Source organism: Triticum urartu, chromosome 1, assembly GCF_003073215.2.
Source record: "Triticum urartu cultivar G1812 chromosome 1, Tu2.1, whole genome shotgun sequence".
In the NCBI taxonomy this organism is placed as follows: Eukaryota; Viridiplantae; Streptophyta; class Magnoliopsida; order Poales; family Poaceae; genus Triticum; species Triticum urartu.
The window spans coordinates 263,639,952-263,661,814 of record NC_053022.1 but is presented as its reverse complement, the minus strand read 5'-3'; positions in this window follow the sequence as shown (position 1 = coordinate 263,661,814).

Genomic DNA, 21,863 nt, shown 5'->3' with positions numbered 1-21,863 from the left:
AGCGCCTGGACCGGATGGCTTCAACGGAACATTCTTCCGAGCATGCTGGACGATCATTAAGCTAGACGTCATGGTAGTCTTCCACCAGTTCTATCACCTTACCGGTGGGGATGTGGCCGCCATCAACCAGGCAATGATAGTCCTCCTCCCCAAGAAGGACGGAGCGGCCGCGATCACCGACTACCGTCCGATTAGTCTGATCCATTCAATAGCAAAGCTAATCTCCAAGGTCCTCTCCATGAGGCTGGCGAAGGTGATGCACACTATCGTTTCTCCGGCACAAACGGCATTCCTCGAAACCAAATGCATCCATGATAGCTACCTCTATGTGCAAAACACCATTCACCACCTCCATCGACGCAAAACGCCGGCACTGCTCATGAAGCTCGACATCGAGAAGGCGTTCGACACGGTCTCGTGGGACTACTTGCTAGAGTTGCTACAGTAGCTAGGGTTTAGCGTGCGCTGGCGAGATTGGGTGGCCCTGCTCCTCTCCTCGGCGTCCTCGGCAGTTTCTTTGAACGGGGTGCCGGGCCGCCACTTTGCTCACCGCCGTGGCCTTCGCCAGGGCAACCCGATCTCACCGTTTCTCTTCATCCTCGCCATAGACCCTCTGCACCACATGTTGGCAAAAGCGGTCGAGCTACAACTCCCGCAACAGATACCTAGCCGCGAGTTGAAGCTCAGGGTGAGTCTCTATGCCGACGACGCGGTTGACATCATCAACCCAATCCGTCAGGAGGTCGACGCTCTCCTGGGCATCCTACGCCAATTCGGACGCGCTACAGGGTTAAGCATCAACACAGAAAAATCCACGGCATCGCCGGTCAGCTGCAACGACCTAGACCTCGCACATGTGCTGCACAATTTCGGCGGCTCAATCGCCCCTTTTCCGATCAAATACCTGGGTCTGCCATTCATCACCGGCCAGCTTCGGCTAGTGCATCTGCAGTTCATCATCGATAGGATCAAGGCCCGACTGGTAGGCTGGAAGAGAAACCTAATCCACATCGCGGGGCAGCGCGTGCTGGTCCGCTGCGTGCTCAGCGCCATGCCCACCTTTGCACTCACAGTACTGAAGGTGCCAAAAAAAGATCCTCAAGGAAATCGACAAATGTCGCCGCCGCTTCCTTTGGAAGCAAGACGAGGAAATCTCTGGCGCAAGTTGCAAGGTCAGCTGGGTAGTGGTCTGCACTAACGGAAAACGGAGGCCTGGGAGTCCCTGACCTCTCGCGGTTCGAACGTGCCCTTCGCCTGCGCTGACCATGGCTCGCATGGCGCCACCCTGAGCGCCCATGGGTGGGCTCGGCCCTGCCTTGCAACGACGACGACCTCTCCCTCTTCACGGCGGCCACCTCGGTCTGCATTGGCGATGGCGCGATGGTGTCCTTCTGGCACTCTCATTGGATGGGGCCGGGCACGCTCGCCCACAATTCTCGCGGCTGGTTCTACATGCCCGGAGAAAGAACAGGACAGTGAAGGAGACCCTGGCGGACGACACCTGGATCAAGGACCTAGCTCATGGCCGTACTGAACATCTGATCCACGACATCCTAATCTTGCATAGACGGCTCCATGGCGTAGCAGGCAAACTACAGGCGGGCACCTCCGACTCCATTAGATGGATCCTCGAGCGGACGGGCGAATACTCGGCAGCATCAGCTTATTGGGTGCAATTCCAGGGCATGACGGCCTCGATTTTCGGCAAGATCATATGGAGTGCTTGGGCCCCCGGGAAGATCAAGATGTTTGCTTGGCTCATGCTGCAAAACAGATTGTGGTGCAACGACAGACTTCAACGCTGCGGCTAGAATAACGAATACTTCTGCCAGCTGTGCACTCGAAACCTTGAATCCTCGAAGCATCTGTTCTGGGAGTGCCCAATGGCCAAGGGTGTCTGGGAAACGATAAGCTCATGGACGGGCTGCGCCTCGCTAGCTCCAGCTGCGAGCTGGCGTGACCTCCACCACTCCTCCATTGCGCTGACCGCCCTGGACAGGGCCGCACCAAGATGGCGAAAAGGCACCAACACGCTGCAATTGCTGGTTTGCTGGGAGATATGGCAGGAACGGAACAATGCCACCTTCAGGAAAAGCACCCCGAGGGCCTCCAACATCACCAGAAGGGTCACAGACTACATCGAGCTTTGGCGAGCCACAGGTGCATCCTGCATTGAGAGCCCCATCGGGGAACCACCATGAGATATAAACCCTAGATTTTTATCGCTTAAGGATTGCCGATCTGTGGCAAGCCCTCTAATCCCATGGATCCTCTCTCCACCTTTTGTTTTCCCACTGCTTCCTACTTATCAATGAAATGCCAGCGAAAAGCTGGATCTTTCCAAAAAATGCTAAGCTAACGGGCGGGTCTTGTCCATCACATCATTCTCTAATGATGTGATCCCGTTCATCAAATGACAACACATGTCTATGGTTAGGAAACTTAACCATCTTTGATTAACGAGCTAGTCAAGTAGAGGCATACTAGGGACACTTTGTTTGTCTATGTATTCACACATGTACAAAGTTTCTGGTTAATACAATTCTAGCAAGAATAAAAAACATTTATCATGATATAAGGAAATATAAATAACAACTTTATTATTGCCTCTAGGGCCTATTTCCTTTAGTCTCCCACTTGCACTTGAGTCAATAATCTAGATTACATAGTAATGATTCTAACACCCATGGAGTCTTGGTGTTGGTCATATTTTGCTCGTGAGAGAGGCTTAGTCAACGGGTCTGCAACATTCAGATCCATATGTATTTTGAAAATCTCTATGTCTCCCTCCTTGACTTGACCGTGGATGGAATTGAACCGTCTCTTGATGTGTTTGGTTCTCTTGTGAAATCTGGATTCCTTCGCCAAGGCAATTGCTCCAGTATTATCACAAAATATTTTCATTGGATCCGATGCACTAGGTATTACACCTAGATCAGATATGAACTCCTTCATCCAGACTCCTTCATTTGCTGCTTCTGAAGCAGCTATGTACTCCGCTTCACAGGTAGATCCTGCCACGAGGCTATACTTGGAACTGCACCAACTAACAAATCCACCATTTAATATAAATACATACCCGGTTTGTGACTTAGAGTCATCTGGATCAGTGTCAAAGCTTGCATTGACATAACCATTTACGACAAGCTCTTTGTCACCTCCATAAACGAGAAACATATCATTAGTCCTTTTCAGGTATTTCGTGATATTCTTGACCGCTGTCCAGTGATCCACTCCTGTATTACTTTGGTACCTCCCTGCTAAACTTATAGCAAGGCACACATCAGGTCTGGTACACAACATTGCATACATGATAGAACCTATGGCTGAGGCATAGGGAATTACTTTCATTTTCTCTCTATCTTCTGCAGCGGTCGGGCATTGTGTCTGACTCAACTTCACACCTTGTAACATAGGCAAGAACCCTTTCTTTGAATGTGCTTTGTCAAAGTCCAATTAAGTGTCTTGATCAAGGTATGTGCTTTGTGAAATTCCAATTAAGTGTCTTGATCTATCTCTATATATCTTGATGCCCAATATAAAAGCAGCTTCACCGAGGTCTTTCATTGAAAAATTCTTATTCAAGTATCCTTTTATGCTATCCAGAAATTCGGTATTATTTTCATTCAACAATATGTCATCCACATATAATATTCGAAATGCTACAGAGCTCCCACTCACTTTCTTGTAAATACAGGCTTCTCCAAAAATCTGTATCAAACTATATGCTTTGATCACACTATCAAAGCGTATATTCCAACTCCGAGAGGCTTGCACCAGTCCATAAATGGATCACTGGAGCTTGCACACTTTGTTAGCACCTTTAGGATCGACAAAACCTTCTTGTTGCATCATATACAACTCTTCTTTAAGATATCCATTAAGGAATGCAGTTTTGATATCCATTTGCCAAATTTCATAATCATAAAATGCAAAAATTGCTAACATGATTCGGACAAACTTAAGCACCGCTACAGGTGAGAAGGTCTTTTTCTTGAACTATACCGTTAGCGTCAGTCTTTTTCTTGAAGATCCATTTATTTTCTATTGCTTGCCGATCATCGGGCAAGTCAACCAAAGTCCACACTTAGTTCTCATACATGGATCCCATCTAAATTTTCATGGCCTCAGGCCATTTCGCGGAATCTAGGCTCATCATTGCTTCCTCATAGTTCATAGGTTCGTCATGGTCAAGTAACATGACCTCCAGAACAGGATTACCGTACCACTCTGGTGCGGACCATACTCTGGTTGACCAATGAGATTCAGTAGTAACTTGATCTGAAGTTTCATGATCATCATCATTAGTTTCCTCACTGATTGGTGTAGGAATCACTGGAACTGATTTCTGTGATGAACTACTTTCCAATTTGGGAGAAGGTACAATTACCTCATCAAGTTCTACTTTCCTCCCACTCACTTCTTTCAAGAGAAACTCCTTCTCTAGAAAGGATCCATTCTTAGCAACGAATATCTAGCCTTCGTATTTGTGATAGAAGGTGTACCCAACAGTCTCCTTTGGGTATCCTATGAAGACACATTTCTCCGATTTGGTTCGAGCTTATCAGGTTGAAGCTTTTTCACATAAGCATCTGATACGTCTCCAACGTATCTATAATTTTTGATTCTTCCATGCTATTATATTATCTGTTTTGGATGTTTAATGGGCTTTAATATGCTCTTTTATATTATTTTTGGGACTAACCTATTAACCAGAGGCCCAGTGCCAGTTTCTGTTTTTTTGTGCCTATTTTAGAGTTTTGTAGAAAAGGAATACCAAACGGAATGAAACCTTCGCGATGATCTTTCTTGGACCGAAAGCAAACCAGCAGACTTGGAGTTGAAGTCTGGAACGCCACAAGGCAACCACGAGGCAGGAGGGCGCGCCCAGGGGGGTAGGCGCGTCCCCCACCCTCGTGGGCCCCTCGTAGCTCCACCAACGTATTTCTTCCGCCTATATATACTCTTATACCCTAGATCGATCGTAGGGAGCCACGGAACCACTTTTCCTCCGCCGCAACCTTCTGTACCCATGAGATCCCATCTTGGGGCCTTTTCCGGCGATCTGCCGGAGGGGGAATCGATCACGGAGGGTTTCTACATCAACACCATAGCCTCTCCGATGAAGCATGAGTAGTTTAACACAGACCTTCGGGTCCATAGTTATTAGCTAGATGGCTTCTTCTCTCTCTTTGATTCTCAATACAAAGTTCTCCTCGATGTTCTTGGAGATCTATTCGGTGTAATACTCTTTTGCGGTGTGTTTGCCGAGATCCGATGAATTGTGGGTTTATGAACAAGATTATCTATAAATATTATTTGGTTCTTCTCTGAATTCTTATATGCATGATTTGATATCTTTGCAAGTCTCTTCGCATTATCGACTTAGTTTAGCCTACTAGATTGATCTTTCTTGCAATGGGAGAAGTGCTTAGCTTTGGGTTCAATCTTGCGGTGTCCTTTCCCAATGACAGTAGGGGCAGCAAGGCACGTATTGTATTGTTGCCATCGAGGATAAAAAGATGGGGTTTATATCATATTGTTTGAGTTTATCCCTCTACATCATATCATCTTGCTTAAAGCATTACTCTATTCTTATGAACTTAATACTCTAGATGCATGCTGGATAGCGGTCGATGTGTGAAGTAATAGTAGTAAATGCAGAATCATTTCGATCTACTTGACACGGACGTGATGCCTATATTCATGATCATTGCCTAGATATTCTCATAACTATGCGCTTTTCTATCAATTGCTCGGCATTAATTTGTTCACCCACCGTAATACATGCTATCTTGAGAGAAGCCACTAGTGAAACCTATGGCCCCCGGGTATCTTTCTTATTTTATTGCATCTCTTTTATTTACATCGCATCTCGTTTACTATTTTGCAATCTTTACTTTCCAATCTATACAACAAAAATACCAAAAATATTTACTTTACTATGTTTATCAGATCTCACTTTTGCGAGTGATCGTGAAGGGATTGACAACCCCTTTATCGCGTTGGTTGCAAGGTTCTTGATTGTTTGTGTAGGTACTAGGTGACATGTGCGTTGTCTCCTACTGGATTGATCCCTTGGTTCTCAAAACTGAGGGAAATACTTACGCTACTTTGCTGCATCACCTTTTCCTCTTCAAGGGAAAACCAACGCATGCTCAAGAGGTAGCAAGAAGGATTTCTGGCGCCGTTGCCGGGGAGATCTATGCCAAGTCAAGACATACCAAGTACCCATCATAAACTTTTCTCCCTCGCATTATATTATTTGCCATTCGCCTCTCGTTTTCCTCACCCCACTTCTAAATTGATTTTCGAAAACCTTTGCCTTTTATTCGCCCCTTTTCTGTTCGTCTCTTTTTGCTTGCTTCTTGTGTGCTTGTGTGTTGGATTGACTGTTTATCACGATGGCTCAAGATAATACTAAATTGTGTGACTTTTCCAATACCAACAACAATGATTTTATTAGCACTCCGATTGCTCCTACTACCAATGATGAATCTTGTGAAATTAATACCGCTTTGTTGAATCTTATTATGGAAGATCAATTTCCTGGCCTTCCTAGTGAAGATGCCGCTACCCATATAAACAACTTTGTTTATTTGTGTGATATGCAAAAGAAGAAAGATATGGATAATGGTATTGTTAAATTGAAGCTATTTCTGTTTTTGCTTAGAGATCATGCTAAAACTTGGTTCTCTTTTTTGCCTAAAAATAGTATTGATTCATGGAATAAGTGCAAAGATGCTTTTATCTCTAAGTATTTTCCTCCCGCTAAGATCATCTCTCTTAGGAACGATATTATGAATTTTAAGCAACTTGATCATGACCATGTTGCACAAGCTTGGGAGAGGATGAAATTAATGATATGAAATTGCCCTACTCATGGTTTGAATTTGTGGATGATTATACAAAAAAATTATGCTGGGTTGAATTTTTCTTCTAGAAATCTTTTAGATTCGGCCATGGGAGGCACTTTTATGAAAATCACTTTAGGAGAAGCTACTAAACTCCTACACAATATTATGGCTAATTATTTTCAATGGCACACCGAAAGATCCACTAGTAAAAAAGTTCATGCGATTGAAGAGATTAATGTTTTGAGTGGAAAGATGGATGAACTTACGAAATTGTTTGCTAATAAAAGTTTTTCTTCTGATCCCAATGATATGCCTTTGTCCACTTTGATTGAGAATAATAATGAATCTATGGATGTGAATTTTGTTGGTAGGAACAATTTTGGTAACAATGCTTATAGAGGAAATTTTAATTCTAGGTCATTTCCTAGTAACTCCTCTAATAATTATGGTAATTCCTACAACAACTCTTATGGAAATTTTAATAAGATGCCCTCTGATTTTGAGATTAGTGTTAAAGAATTTATGAGTTCGCAAAAGAATTCAATGCTTTGGTTGAAGAAAAATTGCTTAAGATTGATGAGTTGGCTAGGAACGTGGATATAATTTCTCTTGATGTTGATTCTTTGAAACTTAGATCTATTCCACCTAAGCATGATATCAATGAGTCTCTCAAAGCCATGAGAATTTCCATTAATGAGTGCAAAGAAAGAACCGCTAGGATGCGTGCTAAAAAAGATTGCTTTGTGAAAGCGTGTTCTCCTAGTTTTCATGATAATAATGATGAAGATCTAAAAGTGATTGATGTGACTCCTATTAAATCTTTGTTTTCCAATATGAATATTGATAAATATGGGACTGGAGACGAGTCAACTTTAGTTAAAAGGCATCCCAATGATTCGGAGTTTTTAGATCTTGATGCAAAAATTAATAGAAGTGGGATTAAAGAGCTCAAAACTTTACATAGCAATGAACCCACTATTTCGGATTTCAAGGAATTTAATTATGAGAATTGCTCTTTGCTAGATTGTATTTCCTTGTTGCAATCCGTGTTAAATTCTCCTCATGCTTATAATCAAAATAAAGCTTTTACTAAACATATCGTTGATGCTTTAATGCAATCCTACGAAGAAAAACTTGACTAGAAGTTTCTATCCCTAGAAAACTTTATGATGAGTGGGAACCTACTATTAAAATTAAGATTAAAGATTATGAATGCTATGTTGTATGTGATTTGGGTGCTAGTGTTTCCATGATTCCAAATTTTGTGTGATGTGCTAGGTTTCCGTGAATTTGATGATTGTTCTTTAAATTTTCATCTTGCGGATTCCACCATTAAGAAACCTATGAGAAGGATTAATGATATTCTTATTGTTGCAAATAGGAATTATTTTCTCGTAGATTTCATTGTTCTTGATATAGATTGCAATCCTACATGTCATATTATTCTTGGTAGACCTTTCCTTAGAACGATTGGTGCAATTATTGACATGAAAGAAGGATATTATATTCCAATTTCCGTTAAGGAAAGGCATGGAACACTTTCTTAGGAAGAAAATTAAATTGCCTTATGAATTTATTATGAGAGCCACTTATGGATTGCATACCAAAGATGACAATACCTAGATCTATTCTTGTTTTTATGCCTAGCTAGGGGCATTAAAGGATAGCGCTTGTTGGGAGGCAACCCAATTTTATTTTTGTTCTTTGCCTTTTGTTCCTGTTTAGTAATAAATAATTCATCTAGCCTCTGTTATGATTGTGTTTTTTATGTTTTAATTAGTGTTTGTGCCAAGTAAAGCTTTTGTTCTTTGCCTTTTGTTCCTGTTTAGTAATAAATAATTCATCTAGCCTCTGTTATTATTGTGTTTTTTATGTTTTAATTAGTGTTTGTGCCAAGTAAAGCCTTTAGGATCTTCTTGGGTGATGGTTGTTTGATCTTGCTGATAAAAACACAAAGTATGCGCTCACAAAAATAATTTCCATTTTTTTACCAGAGAGCGATAAAATACCAATTCCAACTGTAGTAGATCAATATACAAATTATACTGGTCGTCCTAATTTTCCAGAATTTTTGGAGTTACAGAAGCATTCAAAACCTACAGATTGCTACAGACTGTTCTGTTTTTGACAGATTATGTTTTTCGTGTGTTGTTTGCTTATTTTGATGCATCTATGGCTAGTATCGGGGGTATGAACCATAGAGAAGTTGGAATACAGTAGGTTTAACACCAATATAAATAAAGAATGAGTTGATTACAGTACCTTAAAATGGTGGTTTATTTTCTTATACTAACGGAGCTCATGAGATTTTCTGTTGGAGTTTTGTGTTGTGAAGTTTTCAAGTTCTTGGGTAAAGATTTGATGGATTTTGGAATAAGGAGTGGCAAGAGCCTAATATTGGGGATGCCCAAGGCACCCCAAGGTAAAATTCAAGGACAACCAAAAGCCTAAGCTTGGGGATGCCCTCGAAGGCATCCCCTCTTTCGTCTTCATCTATCGGTAACTTTACTTGAAACTATATTTTTATTCACCACATGATATGTGTTTTGCTTGGAGCGTCTTGTATGATTTGAGTCTTTGCTTTTTAGTTTACCACAATCATCCTTTTTGTACACACCTTTTGGGAGAGACACACATGAATCGGAATTTATTAGAATACTCTATGTGCTTCACTTATATCTTTTGAGCTAGATAATTTTGCTCTAGTGCTTCACTTATATCTTTTTAGAGCACGGTGGTGGTTTTATTTTATAGAAATTATTGATCTCTCATGCTTCACCTATATTATTTTGCGAGTCCTTTAGAACAGCATGGTATTTTGCTTTGGCTATAAAATTAGTCCTAATATGATGGACATCTAAGATGGGTATGATAAAAAAACGTTCATATAAAGTGCATTGAATACTATGAGAAGTTTGATTCCTTATGATTGTTTTGAGATATGAAGATGGTGATATTAGAGTCATGCTAGTTGAGTAGTTGTGAATTTGAGAGATACTTGTGTTAAAGCTTGTGATTCCCGTAGCATGCACGTATGGTGAACCGTTATGTGATGAAGTCGGAGCATGGTTTATTTTTTGATTGTCTTCCTTATGAGTGGCGGTCGGGGACGAGCGATGGTCTTTTCCTACCAATATACCCCCCCTAGGAGCATACACATAGTACTTTGTTTCGATAACTAATAGATTTTTGCAATAAGTATGTGAGTTCTTTAGGACTAATGTTGAGTCCATGCATTATACACACTCTCAACCTTCCACCGTTGGTAGCCTCTCTAGTACCGCGCAACTTTCGGCGGTACCATAAACTCACCATTTACTTTCCTCAAAACAGCCACCATACCTACCTATTATGGCATTTCCATAGCCATTCCGAGATATATTGCCATGCAACTTTCCACCGTTCCATTCATTATGACACGCTCCATCATTGTCATATTGCTTAGTATGATCATGTAGTTGACATCGTATTTGTGGCAAAGCCACCGTTCATAATTTTTCATACATGTCACTTTTGATTCATTGCACATCCCGCTACACCGCCGGAGGCATTCACATAGAGTCATATTTTGTTCTAAGTATCGAGTTGTAATTCTGAAGTTGTAAGTAAATAAAAGTATGATGATCATCATTATTAGAGCATTGTCCCATGTGAGGAAAGGATGAAGGAGACTATGATTCCCCCACAAGTCGGGATGAGACTCCAGACCAAAAATAAAAAATAAAAAAGAGGCCATAAAAAAAGAGAAAAGGCCCAAATAAAAAATAAAAAATGAGAGAAAAAGAGAGAAGGGGCAATGTTACTATCCTTTTTCCACACTTGTGCTTCAAAGTAGCACCATGATCTTCATGATAGAGAGTCTCCTATTTTGTCACTTTCATATACTAGTGGGAATTTTCGTTATAGAACTTGGCTTGTATATTCCAATGATGGGCTTCCTCAAAATGCCCTAGGTCTTCGTGAGCAAGCGAGTTGGATGCACACCCACTTAGTTTCTTTTTCACATTTCATACACTTATAGCTCTGGTGCATCCGTTGCATGGCAATCCCTACTCACTCACATTGATATCTATTGATGGGCATCTCCATAGCCCGTTGATACGCCTAGTTGATGTGAGACTATCTTCTCCATTTGTCTTCTCCACAACCACCATTCTATTCCACCTATAGTGCTATGTCCATGGCTCACGCTCATGTATTGCGTGAAGATTGAAAAAGTTTGAGAACATCAAAAGTATGAAACAATTGCTTGTCTTGTCATCGGGGTTGTGCTTGATTTAAATATTTTGTGTGATGAAGATAGAGCATAGCCAGACTATATGATTTTGTAGGGATAGCTTTCTTTGGCCATGTTATTTTGAGAAGACATGATTACTTTATTAGTATGATTGAAGTATTATTATTTTGGGCCATTTGCATTTCTGTCCCTAACTCGAACCACCTAATCAGATATACCCCTAATTCGAAAGCCTGCTCAAATTTGCCCCTCTGCTGTTAGGTGCCCTTATAGAAATGCCCTTCCGCGCCGTTACCGTCCGGTCAAACAGCTTTGACCGTCCTAAAAAAAATAGCAAAAAAATTCTAAAAAATTAAAATTTTGTGAGATCGAAGATACTCATGTGCCCAAGGTGTGTGCAAATTTTTGTGCTATTTGGACATTCCAGGAGCTCGTGGCGATGAAAAACAGTTAATCTGCACGCTTGTGAACAATAAATTTGAAATAAAATAGCAAGAAAATTTAAAAAATATGAATTTTTTTGGCATCAAAGTGGCTTGGGTGCACAAGGTGCTTGCAAGTTTTTGTGATCAAATGACATACGAGGAGCTCTAGCAAGAAAAAACAAAATAGTCATTTTTTCCCTAGTTTTTTCTCGATCCAAATTTTGTTTTTTTTCTCCACAAGCCCCTCCAATGTCCAAACACAACAAAAATTTGCACGCAGCTTGCAGACATGCGCCTCTTTGATGCCAAAAAATTTCATATTTTTGAATTTCTTGCTATTTTTTTAATTTACTGTTCACAGGCTTACATATTTATTGTTTTTCCTCTGACACGAGCTCCTGGAATGTACAAACAGCACGAAACTTTTCACGCACCTTGCAAACCTGAGTATCTTCGATCCCACAAATTTTCAGATTTTTTAGAATTTTTTTGCTATTTTTTTCAGGACGGTCAAAGCCCTTTGACCGGCATTGACCGGACAGTAACGACACAGAAGGGTATTTCTGTAAGTGCACCTAACGGCGGAGGGGCAAATTTGAGCAGGCTTTAAAATTAGGGGTAAATCTGAGAGTGGGCACAAATTAGGGGAATAGATGTAAATGTCCCTATTATTTTTATGTCAATATTAAACTTTTGTCTTGAATCTTTCGGATATGAACATTCATGGCACAATAAAGAAAACTACATTGATAATTATGTTAGGTAGCATTCCACATCAAAAATTCTGTTTTTATCATTTACCTACTTGGGGACGAGCAGGAATTAAGCTTGGGGATGTTTGATACGTCTCCAATGTATCTATAATTTTTGATTGTTCCATGCTATTATATTATATGTTTTGGATGTTTAATGGGCTTTAATATGCTCTTTTATATTATTTTTGGGACTAACCTATTAAAAAGAGGCCCAGTGCCAGTTTCTGTTTTTTGCCTATTTTAGAGTTTCGCAGAAAAGGAATACCAAACAGAATCCAAACAGAATGAAACCTTCACGATGATCTTTCTTGGACCGAAAGCAAACAAGAAGACTTGGATTTGAAGTCTGGAACGCCACGAGGCGGCCACAAGGAAGGAGGGCGCGCCCCCACCCTCATGGGCCCCTCGTAGCTCCACCGACGTACTTCTTCCGCCTATATATACTCTTATACCCTAGATCGATCGCAGAGAGCCACGGAACCACTTTTCCACCGCCGCAACCTTCTGTACCCGTGAGATTCCATCTTGGGGCCTTTTCCGGCGATCTGCCGGAGGGGGAATCGATCACGGAGGGCTTCTACATCAACACCATAGCCTCTCCGATGAAGCATGAGTAGTTTACCATAGACCTTCGGGTCCATAGTTATTAGCTAGATGGCTTCTTCTCTCTCTTTGATTCTCGATACAAATTTCTCCTCGATGTTCTTGGAGATCTATTCGATGGAATACTCTTTTGCGGTGTGTTTGCCGAGATCCGATGAATTGTGGGTTTATGAACAAGATTATCTATAAATATTATTTGGTTCTTCTCTGAATTATTATATGCATGGTTTGATATCTTTGCAAGTCTCTTCGAATTATCGGTTTAGTTTGGCCTACTAGATTGATCTTTCTTGTAATGGGAGAAGTGCTTAGCTTTGGGTTCAATATTGCGGTGTCCTTTCCCAATGACAGTAGGGGCAGCAAGGCACGTATTGTATTGTTGCCATCGAGGATAAAAAGATGGGGTTTATATCATATTGTTTGAGTTTATCCCTCTACATCATATCATCTTGCTTAAAGCGTTACTCTATTCTTATGAACTTAATACTCTAGATGCATGCTAGATAGCGGTCGATGTGTGAAGTAATAGTAGTAAATGCAGAATCATTTCGATCTACTTGACACGGACATGATGCCTACATTCATGATCATTTCCTAGATATTCTCATAACTATGCCCTTTTCTATCAACTGCTTGGCAGTAATTTGTTCACCCACCGTAATACATGCTATCTTGAGAGAAGCCACTAGTGAAACCTATGGCCCCCGAGTCTCTTTCTTATTATATTGCATCTCTCTTATTTACATCGCATCTCGTTTACTATTTTGCAATCTTTACTTTCCAATCTATAAAACAAAAATACCTAAAATATTTACTTTACTATCTTTATCAGATCTCACTTTTACGAGTGACCGTGAAGGGATTGACAACCCCTTTATCGCGTTGGTTGCAAGGTTCTTGATTGTTTGTGCAAGTACTAGCTGACTTGTGCGTTATCTCCTACTAGATTGATACTTTGGTTCTCAAAACTGAGGGAAATACTTACGCTACTTTGCTGCATCACCTTTCCTCTTCAAGGGAAAACCAACGCATGCTCAAGAGGTAGCAGCATCGCAGCCCCAAACTTTAAGAAACGGCAGCTTAGGTTTCTTTCCAAACCACAATTCATATGGTGTCATCTCAACGGATTTAGATGGTGCCTTATTTAACGTGAATGCAGTCGTCTCTAAAGCATAACCCCAAAACGATAGCGGTAAATCGGTAAGAGACATCATAGATCGCACCATATCTAATAAAGTACGGTTACGACGTTCGAACACACCATTACGCTGTGGTGTTTCAGGTGGCGTGAGTTGTGAAACTATTCCACATTGTTTCAAATGAAGACCAAACTCATAACTCAAATATTCACCTCCACGATTAGATCGTAGAAACTTTATTTTATTGTTACGATGATTTTCCACTTCACTCTGAAATTCTTTGAACTTTTCAAATGTTTCATACTTATGTTTCATTAAGTAGATATACCCATATCTGCTCAAATCATCTGTGAAGGTTAGAAAATAAAGATACCCGCCGCGAGCCTCAACACTCATCGGACCGCATACATCAGTATGTATTATTTCCAATAAGTCAGTTGCTCGCTCCATTGTTCCGGAGAACGGAGTTTTAGTCATCTTGCTCCATGAGGCAAGGTTCGCAAGCATCAAGTGATTCATAATCAAGTGATTCCAAAAGCCCATTAGCATGGAGTTTCTTCATGCGCTTTACACCAATATGACCTAAAAGGCAGTGCCACAAATAAGTTGCACTATTATTATTAACTTTGCATCTTTTGGCTTCAATATTATGAATATGTGTAGCACTACAATCGAGATTCAACAAAAATAGACCACTTATCAAGGGTGGATGACCATAAAAGATATTACTCATATAAATAGAACAACTAGTATTCTATGATTTAAATGAATACCCGTCTCGCATTAAACAAGATCCAGATATAATGTCCATGCTCAACGTTGGCACCAAATAACAATTATTTAGGTCTAAAACTAATCCCGGCGGTAGATGTAGAGGTAGCGTGCCAACGGCGATCACATCGACTTTGGAACGAATTCCCACGCGCACCGTCACCTCGTCCTTAGCCAATCTTCGTTTTATCCGTAGCCCCTGTTTCGAGTTGCAAATATGAGCAACAGAACCAGTATCAGATACCCAGGCGCTACTACGAGCATTAGTAAGGTACACATCAATAACATGTATATCAAATATACCTTTCACTTTGCCATCCTTCTTATCCGCAAAATACTTGGGGCAGTTCTGCTTCCAGTTACCAGTCCCTTTGCAGTAGAAGCACTCAGTCTCAGGCTTAGGTCCAGACTTGGGCTTCTTCCCTTGAGGAGCAACTGGCTTGCTGTTCTTCTTGAAGTTCCCCTTCTTCCCTTTGCCTTTTTTCTTGAAACTAGTGGTCTTGTTCACCATCAACACTTGATGCTCTTTCTTGATTTCTACCTCCGCAGCCTTTAGCATCGCGAAGAGCTCGGGAATTGTCTTTTCCATCCCTTGCATGTTATAGTTCATCACGAAGCCTTTATAGCTTGGTGGCAGTGATTGAAGAACTCTGTCAATGACACTATCATCAGGAAGATTAACTCCCAGCTGAGTCAAGTGGTTATGGTACCCAACCATTCTGAGTATGTGTTCACTGACAGAACTATTCTCCTCCATTTTGCAGTTGTAGAACTTATTGAAGACTTCATATCTCTCAACTCGGCATTTGCTTGAAATATTAACTTCAACTCCTTTGAATTCCCGATTCTAAGTCGTAAAGCATGGCACACTGAACTATCGAGTAGTCATCAGCTTTGCTTTGCCAGACGTTCATAACGTCCGGTGTTGCTCCTGCAGCGGGTCTTGCACCTAGCGGTGCTTTCAGGACGTAATTCTTCTGTGCAGCAATGAGGATAATCCTCAAGTTACGGACTGATACGCCTCCAACGTATCTGTAATTTTTTATTGTTCCATGCTATTATATTATCTGTTTTGGATGTTTAATGGGCTTTATTATGCACTTTTATATTATTTTTGGGACTAACCTATTAACTGAAGGCCCAATGCAAATTGTTGTTTTTTTTGCCTATTTCAGTGTTTCGCAGAAAAAAATATCAAACGGAATCCAAACGGAATGAAACCTTCGCGATGATCTTTTTTGGAACAAACGCAATCCGGGAGACTTGGAGTGGACGTCAAGGAATCAACGAGGCGACCACAAGGGGGGAGGGCGCGCCCAGGGGGTAGGCGCGCCACCCACCCTTGTGGGCCCCTCGTGGCTCCACTGACCTACTTCTTTCTCCTATATATACTCTTATACCCTGAAAACATCTAGGGGGGCCATGGAACCACTTTTCCACTTCCGCAACCTTTTGTACCCGTGAGATCCCATCTGGGGACCTTTTCCGGCGATCTGCCGGAGGGGGATTCGATCACGGAGGTCTTCTACATCAACACCATAGCCTCTCTGATGATGTGTGAGTAGTTTACCACAGACCTTCGGGTCCATAGTCTTTAGCTAGATGGCTTCTTCTCTCTCTTTGGATCTCAATACAAAGTTCTCCTCGATGTTCTTGGAGATCTATTCGATGTAATTATTTTTGCGGTGTGTTTGCCGAGATCCGATGAATTGTGGGTTTATGATTAAGATTATCTATGAAGAATATTTGATTCTTCTCTGAATTCTTATATGCATGATTTGATATCTTTGCAAGTCTCTTTGAATTATCAGTTTGGTTTGGCCTACTAGATTGATCTTTCTTGCAATGGGAGAAGTGCTTAGCTTTGGGTTCAATCTTGCGGTGTCCTTTCCCAGTGACAGCAGGGGCAACAAGGCACGTATTGTATTGTTGCCATCAAGGATAAAAAGATGGGGTTTATATCATATTGCTTGAGTTTATCCCTCTACATCATGCCATCTTGCCTAATGCGTTACTATGTTCTTATGAACTTAATACTCTAGATGCATGCTGGATAGGCGGTCGATGTGTGGAGTAATAGTAGTAGACGCATAATCGTTGCGGTCTACTTGACACGGACGTGATGCCTATGTTCATGATCATGCCTAGATATCATCATAACTATGCGCTTTTCTATCAATTGCTCGGCAGTAATTGGTTCACCCACCATAATATATGCTATCTTGAGAGAAGCCACTAGTGAAACCTATGGCCCCGGGGTCTACTTTACATCATATAAATTTCCCGTCAACTAGCTATTTATGTCGTTGTTTATTTTGCAATCTTTAGTTTCCAATCTATAAAACAAAAATACCAAAAATATTTAACTTCTTATCTTTATCATATCTCACTTTTGCAAGTGGCCATGAAGGAATTGACAACCCCTTTATTGTGTTGGTTGCAAGGTTCTTATTTGTTTGTGCAGGTACTAGGCGATTTGCGTGTAGTCACCTACTGGATTGATACCTTGGTTCTCAAAAACTGAGGGAAATACTTACGCTACTTTGTTGCATCACCCTTTCCTCTTCAAGGGAAAACCAACGCATGCTTAAGAGGTAGCACGGACCTAGTCCATGTAGTTGCTAACATCATCTTTCAACTTAGCTTTCTCTAGGAACGCATTAAAATTCAAGGGAATGGTAGCACATGCCATTGATCTACAACAACATAGATATGCAAAAACTACCAGGTACTAAGTTCATGATAAATTAAAGTTTAATTAATCATATTACTAAAGAACTCCCACTTAGATAGACATCCCTCTAGTCATCTAAATGATCATGTGATCCATACTAAACCATGTCCGATCATCACGTGAGATGGAGTAGTTTTCAATGGTGAACATCACTATGTTGATCATATCTACTATATGATTCACATTCGACCTTTCAGTCTTAGTGTTCCGAGGCCATATCTGCATATGCTAGGCTCGTCAAGTTTAACCCGAGTATTCTGCACGTGCAAAACTGGCTTGCACCCGTTGTATGTGAACGTCGAGCTTATCACACCCGATCATCACATGGTGTCTCGGCACGACGAACTGTAGCAACGGTGCATACTCAGGAAGAACACTTATACTTTGAAATTTAGTGAGAGATTATCTTATAATGCGACCGCCGTACTAAGCAAAATAAGATGCATAAAGGATAAACATCACATGCAATCAAAATGTGTGACATGATATGGCCATCATCATCATGTGCCTTTGATCTCCATATCCAAAGCACCGTCATGATCTCCATCATCACCGGCTTGACACCTTGACCTCCATCGTAGCATCGTTGTCGTCTCGCCAACTATTGCTTCTACGACCATCGCTACCGCTTAGTGATAAAGTAAAGCAATTACATGGCGATTACATTTCATACAATAAAGCGACAACCATAAGGCTCCTACTAATTGCCGATAACTTCTACAAAACATGATCATCTCATACAACAATTTATATCTCATCATGTCTTGACCATATCACATCACAACATGCCCTGCAAAAACAAGTTAAACGTCCTCTACTTTGTTGTTGCAAGTTTTACGTGGCTGCTACGGGCTTCTAGCAAGAACCGTTCTTACCTACGCATCAAAACCATAATGATTTTTCGTCAACTGTGTTGTTTTAACCTTCAACAAGGACCGGTCGTAGTCAAACTCGATTCAACTAAAGTTGGAGAAACAGACACCCGCTAGCCACATGTGTGTGAAGCACATCGGTAGAACCAATCACATGAACGCGGTCATGTAATGTCGGTCCGGGCCGCTTCATCCAACAATACCGCCGAATCAAAGTAAGACGTTGGTGGTAAGCAGTATGACTATTATCGCCCACAACTCATTGTGTTCTACTCGTGCATATATCATCTACGCATAGACCTGGCTCGGACGCCACTGTTGGGGAACGTAGTAATTCAAAAATATTCCTACGATCACACAAGATCTAACTAGGAGATGCATAGCAATGAGAGGGGAGAGTGTACGCGTACCCTCGTAGACCGAAAGCGGAAGCGTTATGTAACACGGTTGATGTAGTCGAACGTCTTCACGATCCAACCGATCCAAGTATCGAACGTACGACACCTCCGTGTTCAGCACACGTTCAGCACGATGACGGCCCTCGAGCTCTTGATCCAGTAGAGGGTCGAGGGAGAGTTTCATCAGCACGACGGCGTGGCGACGGTGTTGGTGATGTGATCCCTGCAGGGCTTCGCCTAAGCACTACGACAATATGACCGAGGTGGTAAACTGTGGAGGAGGGCACCGCACACGGCTAAGAGAAATCTTGGTGTGCCTTTGGGGTGCCCCCCGTCCCCGTATATAAAAGGGGGGAGGAGGAGGTGGCCAGCCCAAGGGGGTGCGCCAAGGGGGGAGTCCTACTTGGACTCCTAGTCCAAGTAGGATTCGGCCCCCTCCTTCCAATTAACGGAAAGGGGAAAGGGGGGAGAGAGAGAAGGAAAGGGGGGTCGCGCCCCCAACCCTAGTCCAATTCAGTTTGGGATTGGGGGGGCCCACCTCTTGTGGCAGCCTCCCTCTCTCCACTATGGCCCAATAGGCCCATTAACTTTCTCGGGGGGTTCCGGTAGCCTCCCGGTACTCCAAAAAATCCCCGAACCTTATCGGAACCATTTCGGTGTCCGTATATAACCTTCTAATATATCAATCTTTACCTCTCGACCATTTCGAGACTCCTCGTCATGTCCATGATCTCATCCGGGACTCCGAACAAACTTCGGTCACCAAAACATATAACTCATAATACAAATCATCATCGAACGTTAAGCGTGCGGACCATACAGGTTCGAGAACTATGTAGACATGATCGAGACACATCTCCGGTCAATAAACAATAGCGGAACCTGGATGCTCATATTGGCTCCTACATATTCTACGAAGATCTTTATCGGTCAAACTGCATAACTACATGCGTTATTCCCTCTGTCATCGGTATGTTACTTGCCCGAGATTCGATCATCGGTATCATCATACCTAGTTCAATCTCGTTACTGGCAAGTCTCTTTACTCGTTCCGTAATGCATCATTCCGCAACTAACTCATTAATCACATTGCTTGCAAGGCTTATAGTGATGTGCATTACCGAGAGGGCCCAGAGATATCTCTCCGATACACGGAGTGACAAATCCTAATCTCGATCTATGCCGACTCAACAAACACCTTCGGAGATACCTGTAGAGCATCTTTATAATCACCCAGTTACGTTGTGACGCTTGATAGCACACAAGGTGTTCCTCCGGTATTCGGGAGTTGGATAATCTCATAGTCAGAGAAATATGTATAAGTCATGAAGAAAGCAATAGCAATAAAACTAAACGGTCACAATGCTAAGCTAACGGATGGGTCTTGTCCATCACATCATTCTCTAATGATGTGATCACGTTCATCAAATGACAACACATGTCTATGGTCAAGAAACTTAACCATCTTTGATTAACGAGCTAGTCAAGTAGAGGCATATTAGGGACTCTGTTTGTCTATGTATTCACACATGTACAAAGTTTTCGGTTAATACAATTCTAGCATGAATAATAAACATTTATCATGATATAAGGAAATATAAATAACAACTTTATTATTGCCTCTAGGGCATATTTCCTTCAATAGAGCCCACAATTGGGGGGAAATGCCAGGTGCTCCCATCCTTGGGGTGCTCCTCGTGATCCAACTTCAAAACATCAAATTTAAATGTTCTAAAAATTATAGAAAAAATGTGAATGTTCACAAGCAAAGTGACTACAACCCCTAAAAATTTCAGGTTCAAACTTGAAAAGTACATTGAGAAACAAAAAGACAAAATCAGATGTGAAGTGTCAAATGTAGCTTTTGTATTTTTATAACACTAGTCATGCTAGATTTCACATCTTTGTTTCTCAATGTTCATTTAGAGTTTGAACTTGAAATTTTTAGGAGTTGTAGCCACATTTCTTGTGATCATTCATAATTTTTCAGATATTTTGCAACATTTATGATTGATTTTTTTGAAGTTGAAGCACCCCGAGGATGGGAGCACCTGATATTTCCCCACAATTGGCTAGGACATCCTGGACATGGGCTGAAAGTTCTGGCCTTTAATGGCTGGCTTAAACCCCAATCCAAAAGTTTCAAGACGGAACTGTAAGCTTAAAATTATTGGCCGCTGCTACGGATCAACTGAATGATTTTTGAGAAAATCAGTTGGGTCGCCAGCCGTTCGATCCATCACCTTAGAGCCATTGGATGGGTCAACACGTCGTCGCGTTGGGAAGCAACGCCGCATGCTCGCAGTAGGAGCCCTCCCCTTGCCGGCAGCACAACAAAGCTCCACCGACAGCGCCGGTGATGCTACATTGTAGTGCCTACCTCCGGTGCGGCAACGCTCCATCGCAACACCTCACGCCGCCGACAAGCACTCTCCAATGCAGCACCGATCGCTGCATCGCAGATCCACGTTGCCCGTGAAGCTCCATTGCAGCCGCCAGTGAAGCTCCATTGAAGCATCGCCGGCTGCATCGCAGCTCTGGGCGTCGCCGGTGAAGCTCCATTGCAGCATCGTCGGCTGCATGGCAGCTCTAGGCGTCGCCGGTGAAGCTCCATTGCAGTCGCCGGTGAAGCTCCATTGCAGCCGCCGGGCAGCACCGCCGGCTACATCTCAACTCCGGACTCGCCGGTTAAGCTGTATTGCAGCCTCTGGCCACCCTTGCGTGTTGTGTTGCAGCATAGGTGGGGTGTGGCCCCAACTCCGGCCTTCCTCTTCCTGCTGCGTTGCAGCATCGACGCAGTGGGGCGGTCGTTGTTCCTCTCGGATTGCAGCAGCGGTGCGCGGTGGTCAGAGTTCTCCCTCTCCCAGCGCGACGAAGAAAGAGATTCAAAAGGGGAAAAGAAAGGCACGGGGGCACATGTCGAGCGGAGGACCCGGCTTACGACGTAGAGAAATCAGTCAGTTGGAAATAATCGCTTTCCAAATTATTAGGTCCAAGGACCAACACTAATGCCAGAATCCCGCGAAAAAAGAACACCAATGTCAGGGAATATACTATCAGCATGTATTTATG